General features: G+C 41.8%; 1 pseudogene; it reads left to right on the forward strand.

The window, feature by feature from the left end:
- Positions 1–5,181: 5,181 nt before the first annotated feature.
- Positions 5,182–5,651, forward strand: LOC142848638 (small ribosomal subunit protein eS10 pseudogene; annotated as a pseudogene).
- The last annotated feature ends 6,745 nt before the right edge of the window (positions 5,652–12,396 follow it).

Below are 12,396 nucleotides of genomic sequence, written 5' to 3' on the forward strand. Positions count from 1 at the left end.
AGGACCTTGGACATAGCTAGACAAGTTCAACCACTGAATCATATCCCCTAACTTTAATTTAGCTATTTTTTTATCTTGAGTAAACATATTCCTAAGTTACATTTTCCTTGAACTCACTCGGTAGCTCAGGCAGACATTGAATTATGGTCATCCTACTTCAGCCCCCCAAACATCTGGAAGTATAAGCCTACACTTACAGCCATCCCAAACATCTGGAAGTATAAGCCTGCGCTTACAGCCAGGCCAAACATCTTTAAAGTGGGCTTGTGCCCCACATCAGGCTTCACGTGCCAAGCAGGTACCCATTCCTCCCTTCACTGTGATGAGGGCAAAGCCTCTGAGCATGGGGCAGCACACTCAGCCTTCCCGGGTGCAGGGCTGGACTTAACAACTCTTTCTAGCTCAGGTCAGGGCAGAGTGCTGTGATTGCCAGTTGGTGCTGGAGGTGTTCTCTCTTTCTGCCTTTTCACATGGTGGGACCTATGTGTCTATGCACTGTTGTGGAATATTATTTTAAGATAGGTTACATTTGTTTACGCTGTGAAATATTTGTTCAATGATGCAAAGATGTGCTGCGTTCTTTTACATCGCATTTGTTTAACTCTGTGAAGCTTTGTTACTTTGACTGTCTAAAACACCTGATTGGTCTAATAAAAGCTGAATGGCAAATAGTGAGGAGGGAGAAGGATAGGCAGGGCTAGCAGGCTAGAATAAATAGAAGGAGAAATCTGGAAAGAAACATCGAGGAGCAAAGAAAGAAAGGAGGAGAGGAGGACATCGGGGGCCAGTCACTCAGCTACACAGCAAGCCACGGAGTAAGAAGAAAATAAAAGATGCCCAGAAATAGAGAAAGGTAAAAGCCCCGAGACAGAAGATAAACAGGCTAATTTAAGTTAAGAAAAAACTGGGTATAAACAAGCCAAGCTAAGGTCAGGCACTTATAAGAAAGAATAAGTCTCTCTGTGTGATTATTTGGGAGATGGGTGCCAGTCCTCCCACAGAACCAAAAGAGGAAAACGAAACTACATTGAACCTCTGCTGTCCCTTTTGTGTGTCCACAGTTGCTCATCTATAATACCAGTCGGACTGGAAAAAAGGCTCCCTAGTGGCCTCACATGAACTTACTTATCTCTTTTGTATATATGTGAGTGTGTGTGTTTCTTCCTTCATCGTTTTTTGTACCTATGTATACACATACCTATATTTTTTTTTGTTTTTTTTTCCAGACAGTGATTCTCTGTGGAGCCTTGGCTGTACTAGAACTCGCTCTGTAAACCATATGAGCCTCAAACTCATTGAGATCTGCTTGCCTCTGCCTCCCGAGTGCTGGGATTAAAGGCATGTGCCAACACTGCCCAGTTTACATATATCTTTTTAATTACCTATTTAAAGGTCCTGTCTCCAAATACAGTCACATTCTGTGGCACTAAGGCATTATTTATCTAGTGTGTTGGGGGAGGTAAATGTGGACGCATGCTTGCCACTGCACACAAAGACGAGGAAAACTCTTCTGAAGTCCATTCCCTCCCTCTTCCTTGAGTCAGGATCTCTTCTCTGTTCATGTGGATATAGTGCTGCATACTGCCCATGAGCTTCTCGATGAGCTTCTGTCTCTACCTCCTATCTCAGCATAGGGGTGCTGGGATTGTAGATGAACACCACTGTAATTCACTTGTATGTCCATCCTGGGGAGTCAATCTCGAGTCATCAGGCTTGTAGAGCAAGCCATCTCCCCAGCCCAATGTCAGGGATTTAATACATGAATAACGGCTTGCCACAATTCAGCTGTAGCTAGAACTACGATTTCCATGTTACTGGTAAGGACCTTAAAGTCTTCTCTGTGCAAAAAATGATGAGGAAAGGATTTCAACTGAAGTCTGGATTAGTTACTTTTCTACTGCTCTGTAGATTTTCTTAAGCAAAGGCAAATTCAGGAAAGTGTTTATTTGGGCTCACAGTTCCAGAGGGAGATTCCCTAAAGGCAGGGAAGGCATGACACTAGGTACCTGAAGCAGGAAGCTGATAGATGACACCTTCAGCCACAAACATGAAACAAAGAGAGTTCATGGGAAGTGGGGCAAGGCTGGAAACCCTCAAAGCCCATCTCCAGTGACCTACTTCCTCCAGCCAGGCTCTGCGTCCAAAGAGCCTTAACCTTTCCAAACTGCACCATCAACTGGGAAGGAGGTGTTTAGATACCGGAACCTGTAGGGGACATTTCTCATCAAACCACCACAGTTTCTGTCTGGCAGGCAGTGTACTGTCATCATCATATAACACTGCCTCTAACAGCTGATGAGCTGAGCAAAGACAAGAGGCTGAGTGACAGCCATCAGTACTTCCTGGTTACTGACAGGTACAGAAGGGTCTGGGTGGGTGGTTTGCTTAGAAGACTGCTTTGCAATGCATACTAAGCAGAAGCCCTCGGATTGTGGATCAATTTACATTTGTTCCTTTGTTACTATACAAAAATCTCTCTAAGCAACTAAAAACTCCACACCCTGCCCCTGCGCAGGCATATACCTGCCCTGGCTAATTATTTAAGACATTGTTCAAAGAAGAGCTCCTAATTAACAGTGTGCCTAGCCTATCCCAAACCATGAGACCAGCATCTCTAACAGTTTGTTCTCCATCTGTTCTCCAGGCCCACATACCGGTGTCAGGTATGGCTGCTGTCCCCACAGCTACCTAGCTTCTTTTTTGGTGGTGAGGGGAGTAGAAGGAGGGGTCCATAGTGAGTAATGAATCAATAAACACTCGGTCAATTCCCTGGACTCTGTTGACATGCATGGCCAGTTTTCTCTGGTGATCAATTACACTTGTTTTTGCAGAAAGATTAATTCACTTTTCTGGAGAATTTTTCTGAGTTTCTGCTATTAAAAAGCCAATCTCAACAATCCCCCTAGCTCAGCAGAAATAGAATCTGGTTCAGTATGGCTGGTTAAAATTGTCAAAATCTATGACTTAAAAAAAAAAGAGCATAATCACAACCAGAAAGGAGGGCATAAATGTGTGTGGCTGGAGTGCAACATACATGAACATAAACATAAATCTCTTATAATTATGTTGTTTCATATTAAGGTAAACAGTGTGTATCTTTTTTTTCTCGATTCCCACCTATTTCAAAAAGACTACTAATGTCCCTAAAAGCAAATTAGGTACTACATGTTTCAGATAATAACAATCAGAAAAGAAGAGCAGATGACAGGAGACATGTCCACAATTAGGCAGAACTCTTCAAACAAAGAAGAGCGCTCAGTTAATTAATGTTTGTCAAGTACTTTAAAGTCATATAATTCAACAATCTAGACATTCCCACCTAAAGATATGAAGACAAAAAATTGGGGGAGGGAGCTGCCTTGACTGGATGGAGGTCTTGTCTTGCTCAGTGATCATCAAATTTGCCAGAGAGGAAGAGGGGAAAACACCCTACACACACAAAGTAGCTCCAGCTAACGTCCTTTAAAAGCTATTGCTCTGTCTCTTCCTCTCGTTTTTCTTTATGACTGAGGGGGGAATAATTTTTCTGAAAATCATTTCACAGGAGCAGTACCATCAATTCTTAATTATTAATATCACAATTTGTTATTTATTGAGCATCAACAGGGCATTAGATGTCTGCAGCCCGGATAGCTCCAAGTTTTAAATCAAAGCGGCTCACTTAAAAGTGTGGATCTTTAGCGATGTTGTTTTGAGAGGTTTGTGTGTGTCTGTATGTGCACACGTGGGCACGTGGGCACATGCATGCACACTTAGTGTGATCATGGGAAATGAGCTGGATAATGGGATGTTCCTTGCATTTGATAGAATGTTTTTCCTAACATCTGTATTTTCTCACTTACTAGACAGATTATTTTCCTATAAATCAAAGACTAAAAGCCACAAATGGAATCCTGAAAAATCCGAATCTGATAATCTCCAAATACATCTGACCAAATTCCCATCTAAGATCTGAGCAAACCCCAATCTCAGTAAAGTATTTTTAAAAAATACTCTGTTGATTTTATATGATCCCTTGCAAGCTGTATACATACACTACTGAACTGATACATCACGATCATGATAAGGCATTCAAAAGAGGAAAGTGTACAGAGGACAAAGAGGTAAATGTTTTAAGATATTTTTTTGCTTGATTGTGCTTTTAGGACAAAGAAGATTTGCTCTCACTACAAGGATGCTGCCACTGATAACACCTCTGGACTAAGAAGAATGCAATAGGCTGTTTCATATTTTTTTTTATCTTGACTTGGTATTTTGGGGATACAGGGATTTGAAAGTCAAGTGCAGCTTTCACGGCTGTCATTGCTGAGAAGGAAGCTTCACAAAAATACGTCCATCCAAATACAAGAGAAACAGAGAATTGTTGGCTGCCTTCACACATCACGGAACATCCAGATCCTGCCACCCCCCAGTTCTGGAACTGTGTCGGGTTTTTTTTTTTCCTTTCTTACCACTTGTTTTGTCTCCCACAAATTAGAACTCACCGCATTTTGCTTATTTAATACTTGATTCCTTTGAAATATACTGAAACTACTTTTAAAAAACAGTCTTGAAAATTGATTACTACATTTTGTAAGTTTACAACACCATGATTTTAAGACTGTACTTAGCCTTGGCAACGAAAATAACATTAATGATGGAAACGTTTTTTGGCCATTATGATCAAAATACTTTCTCTGTAGCACAAAATTTGTTTTATTTTTCTGATTTCTCCTCTTTAAAAAGCAATGGCAGTTTAATTGACTAATTAAAAGCCTTCATTTAAAGCCTACCCTTCTTGTCCTCCCCCCGTTTTCTCTTCTCGGATTCTATTTTCTCATATATCCATGGAGTTAATTCTCTGCTTCTGCTTTTGTAAGCCCTATAACAGCAATGACTGAAGTCATGTAAAGTAGAATCTGCCTGGCTCCCATATGAAAATGGAATCTATTGAGGGTAAGTCTTTGTTTTTAAATTTTTTTAATATGCCTACTACCAATAGCCAATTGTCACATAGGAAAATAGCATAATTTACATGCTATTTGTCAAACAAACTGTAATACAACTTTGACTGCTTTAACTTATCCCGGTATGATCCACAACCCTCTTGTGACACAGCAAAAGATGAAACGGTTATCCCTGCATTAAAATCATCATAAAGGTCCCTTTCTAGCCTGTGCCTTGAACCCTGCAGCCTCGGTGATGTTGATGCCTAAGAAGGACCAGATTGCCATCTACGAACTTCTCTTTAAGGAAGGAGTGATGGTTGCTAAGAAAGATGTCCATATGTCCAAATACCCCGAGTGGGCAGACAAGAATAGGCCCGACCTTCATATAATGAAGGCCATGCAGTCTTGAAGTCTTGAGACTATATGTGAAGGAGCCATTTGCCTGGAGACATATCTATTGGTACATGATGAATGAGGAACGAGGACATGAGTATCTCTGAGATGACCGCTACCTACCCCTGGAGATGGTGCCTGCCACCATGCACAGAAGCTGTCCTGAAACTGGCAGCCCAAAGGTCCAGAGTGACCTGCAAGATTAACAAAAGGGGAGGCAAACACCTATAGAAAGCTATGCCTTCTGGTGCTAAGGCTGGGGCTGGCTCACCAATTGAATTCCAGTTTAGAGTCAGCTTTGGTTGTGGCCATGGTCAGCCACCTCAGTGAAGTACACAAGAGACGACATTCTTTTCTCCCTTCCACTATGGAGTCTGCTGCTCTGGTCCAGCAGTTTACTGAAAAAAAGCTTCTCTGGATTCTATATCTGATTTCTTGAGTGCAGGCTGCTGCTCCACACAACATGTGCTAGCCAGACAACTTGATAGCTATCTACACTCCCCACGTGGGTGGCTCCAGAATCATACTTCTGATATGTGACCATCTTTTTTAAGTATCTCTAATGACATAGAGCTAGTGACCTTCCAGTGCAATCCCACTTTGTTTTTAGACAGCTGGGACTGTCAGAAAGCATGCTCTCCTCCCCTGTAGTTCTATCTACTACTGGCTTATTTTACTCTCTGGTATCACAAAGAAAACAAGGCACCACTATCCTATCTCCCATCATCTCCCTGTCCTCGATAGTTATAGGTCAGCTTGACAGGTTAAGGTCATCTGAGAGGAGGGAACCTCAATTGAAAAATGCTTCCAGAAGGTCAGGCTGTAGGCAGGCAAGCCTTTAAGGCATTTTCTTAATTGGTAGTTGAAAGGGAAGGGCCCAGCCCATTGTGGGTGGGAATATCCCTAGGCTGGTGGTCCTGGGTTCTATAAGAAAGCAGGGAGAGCAAGACAGGGAGAGCAAGCCAGTAAGTAGCACCCCTCCGTGGTCTCTGTATCAGCTCTTCCCTTCAGGTTCCCACACAGGTTGACTTCCTGCCTTATCTTCCCTCCGTGGATTGTGATTCAGGATATGTAAGCCAAATAAGACCTTTCCTCTCCAAGCTGCCTTTAGATCCCAGCAATAGTGGCCCTAACTAAGACAACCTCTATCCTCTTTAAACCCTTAAGTCGATGCCCATTTGCTTGGGTTTCTAGAGAGTTTGTCCCATTCCCATCCCCTTCTCCTGGCTGCTCCTGCTTAGATGTGTTGTCCCATAAATGCCATCTGGTCAAGTCAGAGAGCTGTAGGTGTGTGACCTCTCCTGATTGCCGCAGTGACTTTGTTAATTCCAAAGAGAATGCTCATCACCAGATTAGGTTTGCCTGTGTTCTGTGTGGGTGTTTTATGCAGAAATATCTTTCATAATCAAGTTGAAGGATTTTCTAACTCTCTTCAAGACACACCTTCTGCTGTCAACATGGATGTAATACACTGGTACACAGTCCTAATGACACGATATCTGTTTATTGTCTCCATCTTAGTGTGACCGTAGAAAACAGGGTATGCGAACAAACACCGAAACTAAGGTTACACATCAGTTGTTATCAGTGAAGGTCCAACTCTGCTATATGACCTTCAGGAGACCCCTTTCTATGCTCTCAAATCCCCCTAATAAGATGAGAATGTTAGTGACTAACCTCGAGAGCTCAGGAAGTTTTAGTGATAACAGATGAATGAGCTGGGTGTGGTGGCTCATACTTGTAGTTCCCTACTAAGAGGCTGGGGAGTGCTAGGGAGGATCACAAAAGCTTGAGACCAGCCTGGGGTACCCAGTGACCTCAGCACTAGCCTGATCTATAACTGAGACCCATCCTCAAAATAAAAAAAAAATTAAATGAGTTGCAAATGAGCCCTTAAAAGAAGTGTGTGTGTGTGTGTGTGTGTGTGTTTACAATGCAACCTGTAGGCACTTAATGAATATTAATGGGAAAATTGAACATATAAACATACAGATAAATGACATAGAGCATACTGAATAATGATAAGAAAGTGGGATCAGAAAAAATGGTAAGACATAACATCAATTCAAAAGCTCTTGGCATCTGAAGCCAGTATCTGTCGCCAGTGGCAACACCAGATGAATCACAATGCCTTTGGTCCAGTGCAGTGTTTAAAGAATGCAAGGCTTACTTTCTGGAAAGGAATCATCTTACCCATGGTTTCCACGGCTCTGTGCAGTTAATGAGGCGTCTAGTAGCACCTGTTCAAAATTTGCTCAGGAAGAAACAGAATGAGTAAGAGGCAGAGCCGAGAGAAGAGGCTCACATTCATCAATGCACATTTCTAGTCTTCCAGGGACAGCAAAATATTTAACTGCCAAGCAGCAAATCCCATTTGACTGTTTAAGTAAGAAGTAATGATTAGTATCAGACTAAAAGTACGTGCCATTCCACATTTTGTTACATAAAATATGCTAATAGCATATATATGTATATATATGAATTGCAATTACTTTTTACCAAGTTTTTCGTTCTCACCTGAAATAAGCATCACAGAATGTTTGTACCTAGACATTTAGTCATTCATTCACTTTTTCAAAAGAAAACAGTGAATTGCTTATGCTAGGCATAATCCGAGCTACAGCAGGACTAAGACAAATAACCCTGTAGGCTGGGTGTGGGAGACTAGGGTCAGTCTTTAAAGGCACAAGTATATGTTAGATCACAGACTGACAACTCAGGGTGTTGTGGGCTGGCAGGTGATCAGTCATGACCATGTAACAGCTCTGAGAAAGCCAGCAAATTTCAATAGAAAGGGATTTAGTGAATTAAATGCTAATGAAATCTAAGAGCAGAAGCAGCAGCCTCTGTTAGGACTCTGAAGAAGTGAGTCCTCAAACAATACTTAAGAACAGCAACCGCAATGGCAGCTGCCTTCTATGGCATCTTCAGGAGGCCTGGGAATCAAGATGTTTGCCAGTGCACCCAGTGGTCGCTGGGAACACATTTTGTTTACAACGCTCCATGGGTTGTAACATTACTTTCTCCTTTAGGAGTGGAAAGTGGGAATAAAGGCTAACAGATTATCCTTGGTCTCACTATTTATTTCGGGTCTGAATTTGTCTTGTGAGAACGCAGCTGCTTAGAAGAGCCCAAAGTCACATCCAGAAACCTAGCTACAAAGGAGCCTCTTTCCAACATCTGCAGTAGAGGAACATGGGAAGAGTTGTAAGAGTTATGGTTGTAAGGAGCCACTATACTCACTTGATCAACAGAAGACAATAAGATGGAGAGGCTTTGATAGAGAAGGGGGATAAGCTAAAGACAGGGGGAATAGGGAGCTCTGATGGCCTTGAACAGAACCCAATACCCCATTTTAAAAATCCAATTATTTTGGGCCATCATTAGTCTTGACATTGTAAAACTAACATTAAAGTCACATGAGTGTGGCGTTCTGATGGAATAAATATGAACTAAGAGTTAAGAGAGAGTGGTGCAGCAGTGTTCGCCCTAGCTCTTCCACTAATAATGTCCCCAGGGAGGTCACTTAACATCCCTGGCTTCCGTTTTCCCATTGGTGGACTAGGGAGGGTTTCCATAATTCTCTGCTAACAGGAATTAACAAGAAATAGAATCACCAAAATTCATCATCTTGCTAGGTAATTGTAACACGCAACAACTAAACAGTCTACTTAATGGGCTGAAGGAAGACCTTCATGGTATTTGTGTAGAGACTTTCTTTGTAACCAGTAAATTCCTTCCCCAATAATACAGTTCTACAGTTTTGTTAGGATAATTTGAGAGCAGTGACTAGTCGATAAACACTCGCTGATGTCAAATAAAATTACAATAACGATGGAATTCAGTTGTCTTTGGAAACGCATGTCCCTACCCAGCTTTCCTCCCACAACATGTTGCAGAAGTCGCTAATCATGCAGCACATGCTGACCGGCCAGGTAAACAGATGAGAATGCCAGAGCTTTGCCTTGTTTGCCAGGCGCTGTGCTCAGCCAAGGTTGAGTGCTTGGCAAGGGAAACGGTCTTCATTTCTCAATGTTCATGAATATGTAATTCATCTAGTCACAATAGATAGGTTTCATGCCGTTTGGGAAGCCACGTGTTGTTTCTTTTCTATAACGGCCTCCTCTGCCCTACTTAGAGGCTCAGCAGCTGCTGAAGGTCACACTGCCACTGAGATGCAAAACACAGAAGGTAGCAACTGTGTGGCCTGTAAATTATCTGCAGGAGCATAGATATCAGATGACAAAGCAACTTGAAACCCCCTCTTCCCCAACCAAGGAGGAAAGATGAATTCATGTAAGCTATAAGAGACAATATAGAATCCGACAACCTGTGAAAGATAATATAGGATTAGTTCGAGCAAACATGAACTATTCCACTGGGTTAGATCTTGCCCTCATAGGCCTGTGTTAGAGTCAACAGTGATCGAAAAGGAGAAAATGCTATAACGTGAAACTACAAATAACCTGGAACTAGGAATGTAATGACAAAAAATAAAATAAAAACCTGGAAGGAGGGATCTTCAAAGTGACCATCCATGTCACCACAGCAGACAAGCTGCAGCAGAAAGAGCAACCCTAGGTTTAGAGCTTTTCTTAGAGCCGGTAACAACAACATGCCTCTACTATTGTCTCCTCTTCTTTATTCATATACACAGGCATACACACACAAAGGCACACACAGGCACGGACAAATGAAAATACACACATGCACACATACATACATGCTCAGGAAGAGAGAGAAATGGCAGGGAGGCTCCTTAACTAATGAAATCACAAAATCAGAAAATGACCATACCATGATTAAGTTATCACCAACAGTACAGAAGAGCGATGCCAAAGTTTCTCTGTGGTTATGATGAATTGTTTCTTACATTTCTTTTTGTCCACCAAGCTTTAGCCAATTCCTCCTCTCTTGTCTCTTTGACTAATGAGAATAACTGACCCCCAATCTCTGTGTACCATTCATAATCTGCCAGCGTATTGTTATCATTCATCCTTCCTCTTTTTCCCAGAAAGCCGCTGCCACTCTTGAGTTTATAAAGAACCTTTTAAAATTTATGTCATATGACTTTTTTTTTCTTTCTGAATCCTGGCCAATTTGACTTGTTAATAAAAATAAAAAATAAAAAAAGATGTTTAAGCCTCAAGAACGTTCATGTCTGTGGGGTAATGAGCACCAACGGACAGCGGTGTGACCAGTTCAAGATGAGAATTTTTTTTCTCATTTTAATCTTTTTGATGTGTGGTAGCTTTCAAGACTTTGGATACAAATATGAGAAGATGATCTTTGGCTTGAAATATGAACCCAGCAAGGTTGTCAGGGAAGTCTGACACTTTTCACACGGACTGGATAACTCCTTTCTAAGGTTACTGAAAGAACTAAGGGTGGAGCAGAAACTAGAATAAAGAGCCATATTCAGGTTGCTGAAGAGAGAAGGCAGCTGTTAAGATCTCTAGATGTTCTCAAAAAGGAACTGGGTTCAGTTCCCAGCACCAGTGGCTCACAGTCACCTGTAAACTCCAACACCCTCTTCCACCTCTACAAGGAGCAAGTACGCATGCGGTACACATACATTTGTGCAGACAAATACATAAAAATAAGATAAAAATAAATGAACTGTGTGTGTGTGTGTGTGTGTGTGTGTGTGTGTGTGTGTGTGTGTGTGTGTAAGAACCAGAAACAGAACTATGGAGCCTGGCCCATGATATAGAACTGAACCAAAGGGAGTCTCAGAAGCATTCTTTCAGGACCGTGGGCTTCAACACCAGTGCCTTGTCTAGAATAATTTTCGAGACTGCAGGTGGTACCCAGAAAGGATTTCTTCTAAGGAAGAGACCCATTGGTTTTCAAAGGATGGAAAGGAACACAAGCTTCATCAAAATAGCTGTCCCTCTCCTCCACAACCAGACAGCAAGATTAGCCTAGGTGTGATCCCTATGATGGCTAAGTTAGGGAAGAGCATTGTCTAAATTCCAATGGGCAATACATTAAAGAATCACCAAGTGGAGGAACACCCAAGGGGTCTCTTGCCTAAATATCCGAACATGGTCTCATATTAGTTCACAGTCTCTCAATCTCTTGATAGCTGCTGTTTTGAGTTTGTTTTTGTTTTGTTTCTGCTCACTTTTCTTGAGCAAACTCAGTGCTCATGAAGTACCTATAAGATGGGGTGAAAGTTCCTACAGAAGCATGGTGTATTAATCACTACGCTGTTGCTCATTGAATATGTTGTCATTTTCCTTGAGCTGCATACAGGAATTTTAAAGGCCGCTTTATTAATTGCTTTAACCATTTGCCAGTTACTTGGGCTTTAAGGAGGTTGTTAGGAGCTTTAAAATCACATTTGTGTTAAATACCAGAGCAAATGAGCCACAGAAAGGAGCAGAAACGCTCTAGTGTTGGGTTGTATTCAAGAGATGATGGCTCCTCCCCCCACCCACTCCAGGCTATTTCACTCTGAGGACATTACACCATTATTAAGATTGTCTTCCCTTCAGGCCTCAAGGATGGATTTAATTTTGTGCAATTCAGACTTGATGGCTAATAGCAATAACGCTGAGCACAAGCATCTGGACTCGCTATGGGAAATTGCTTCCTTTGAGAGCTGGGGACCCACCTGAGTGAAGGGAGTAGAACTCTAGTGCCTCAGTTTCCACCCCAGAAACAAAACACAAAGGTTTGCTGTGAAGTGAGAGGAGACAGTGGCAAGAATGGACACAGAACTTCACAGACCAGCTGTAATCTCCTCGCAGTTTTTATATATAGAAAATATCAGGGCAGGAGAAGCAGAAAACAAAAGCTTTTGTTTTGTTTAAAAGTAGGTCATAAATGTTCCTAATATAGCTAAAATCCTGCACTTCACCCTAAAGAGGCTAACAGTACCAAGCAACAGAAAAGTTTTCCATAATTATATTGTACATTATAGACCCAATCCAACCAAAGAAACTTGCCAAAACCTCAGACCAGAGACTGCAGAAGCCAAAATATATATCTGACTATCTGAAGGTACAGATGGGTAATACAGATGCCTTAATTAGGGTTTCTATTGCTGTGAAGAGATACCATTACCACA

This window comes from Microtus pennsylvanicus, chromosome 4 (assembly GCF_037038515.1).
Source record: "Microtus pennsylvanicus isolate mMicPen1 chromosome 4, mMicPen1.hap1, whole genome shotgun sequence".
NCBI classification, from domain to species: domain Eukaryota; kingdom Metazoa; phylum Chordata; class Mammalia; order Rodentia; family Cricetidae; genus Microtus; species Microtus pennsylvanicus.